The sequence below is a fragment of the Lygodium microphyllum genome, chromosome 17 (genome assembly GCF_053477565.2).
Source record: "Lygodium microphyllum isolate KBCC chromosome 17, Lygodium_microphyllum_v1.1.10, whole genome shotgun sequence".
Lineage (NCBI taxonomy): Eukaryota > Viridiplantae > Streptophyta > Polypodiopsida > Schizaeales > Lygodiaceae > Lygodium > Lygodium microphyllum.
This window is the reverse complement of record NC_141151.1, coordinates 26438175-26440724: the sequence shown is the minus strand read 5'-3', so window position 1 is coordinate 26440724 and position 2550 is coordinate 26438175.

The following is a 2550-nucleotide window of genomic DNA, read 5'->3' as shown; positions in this document are numbered from 1 at the left end:
GGAAAAAATGCATAAGCAGTCTAAGTGGGATAGTCGAGATACATAGGGTTATATTTCAGGAGGAGCCTCCCGCTCCTATATAGCCAACTAGATAGCCTGCAGTAGCAGCAGGAATTGATGCTCCCATGGCCCATGACCATGATGTTAGACAAATGTGTAGACTCCTCAACCTACATTAAGATGCTCTGCTAGAGCCAAACGTCCTCCTAATTATGTGATGGTGATAGATCCAGGTAAGTCTCTCACTTATGATTAGATCATGCGATGTGGTGATAATCACTCTTAGGAGAAGGCCATGCAATCACAATTTGACTCTTTATAGAAAAACAATACATGGGAGTTGGTTCCTTTGTCTGATGGAAAGTATGCACTACCATACAAGTGGGTATACAAGTTGAAGAGCATCCCTAGATGCCCCAAGCCTACCTATAAGACTAGATTGGTTGCTAAGGGTTTTAAATAGGAGTATGGTGTTGACTTCGAGGAATTCTTTTCTCATGTAGTTCAAGATGGCTACCCTAAACTTGGTACTAGCATTGGTTGCTCAGTTAGATCTGGACCTTTATCAAATGGATGTTAAGACAACTTTCTTACATGGGGACTTGCATGAGGAGATTTATATACAGCATCCTAAGGGCTTTGAGGAAAAAGATTGGGAACACCTAGTGTGTAGATTGAGAAAGAGCCTTTATGGCCTTAAGCAGGCACCTAGGAAATGGTACCACAAGTGTGATGCTTTTATGCATTCACAAGGCTATACATGCAATGATATAGATTTGTGTTTATATAGAAGAAGACTCATGATGGTCGCCTTTTGATTTTGGCACTCTATGTGGATGACATGTTGTTGGGAGAGCTCTTAATGAGCTAGATGCTCTAAAAAGTCAGCTCAAGAAGAGCTTTGAGATGAAAGACATGGGAGAGGTCTCACATATTCTTGAAATGTGCATTACGTGTGACTGCTCTCAGGGGCTCCTTTACTTGTCACAGAAGGAGTATATCCAGAAGGTCCTTGAGCGGTTTCATATGCAAGATGTTAGCGTATTGGCTGTCCTTTGCCTTCTCATGTGAAGGTGAGCCACATTGATTGTTTGTCTGATGAGCAAAAGGCCAAGATGGCCAAGATCCCTTATGCATCCACAGTGGGCAGTTTGATGTGTGCTATGATAGCAACTCATTATGACATAGCTTTTGTAGTGGGAGTTGTGGCACGCTATATGGCTACACCTGGCAAGTGGCATTGGGATGCCATCAAGGGTATCATGAGGTACCTGAAGGGCATAAAAAATATGTGCATATGTTATGGTAGCCAAGATAAAGGAGACGTAGGTTACACTGACTCTGATTATGCAAGATATGCAAACAGTAGGGAATCCACCTCTGGCTATATGTTTACCTTTGTTGGGGGTGTTGTTTCTTGGATGTCTAGGGTGCAGAAATGCATGGCCCTCTCTACTACTACATAGCTTGAGTATGTTGCAGCCACTCAGGCTTGCAAGGAGGCTCTCTAGTTAGGCTATCTAGTGGCAAACCTTGGTATGACTGACCAGGTCCCGACACTACATTCGGATTCTATGAGTGCTATGTAGTTAGCTAAGAATCTAGTCTTCCATGTGAAGACGAAGCACATTGAGGTGCAGTACCACTTTATCAAAGAGGTTGTTGATGAGGACAAGTATGTTGACCTTGTCAAGATCTCAACTAACCAAAATATCCTATAGTTCCTCTCACGAAAAGTCTTTCAATAGAGCATTTTGCCTTCCTATGGAAATTAATGGCCGTTGGATGAGATGACCTCTATTCCTCATCCTGTTGTACTCTATATACACATTGTACTTTTTCTTTTTCTTTTTTCTTGTTCCCTCTTCACTCGAGGCACATTTTCCTTTAACTGGGAGGTTGTTGGGGGTGAAGGCGCCTGTACCTAGCCGTTCATATATTATTACACTAACAATACCCACACCTCCACACTGTAGGTGACGAGCACCCATCACCGTCACTCATTCTTTATTCTTTCAGTGACATTTGAATAAAGGGAAGGCCAGTCACACATTGTGGCTATTGGAGTTTCCATGCCTTGAGTCTCTCTCTCTCTTGCTCTCTTGCTCCATTTTCCATAGCTCACACCTCTCTTGCTTCCGCTTGCTCATGCTTTCACTTGGGATTCTCCCTTTATCCTCAAGTTTTTCACATGCTTCCCCTTCACATCATGTGTGTCCAAGTTTAGCACAATGTGAGAGCCCATCATTATATTTAGAAAGGCCTCGTCACATTGTGCACTAGCCAAGTCCTTCATAAATTGGTCTCCTAATGTTCATTTTGAGTGTTTTTTGATACCCATGGGGCTTTTGGGCCATCCAAGATACAAAACTGACCTTTTGGGTGGAGAATTGGGCAATATTGATGGTGCGTTTTCATGCAAGTAGTCCAAAAACCCCAATCTACAGTCAAAAAATATGCAATATTAAGAAATGGAGAAAGTGCTTAACAGTACAATGCAAGGTGCCTCACACAAAAATTGGTAGGGATCTCCCTCACATTGTATCAGTC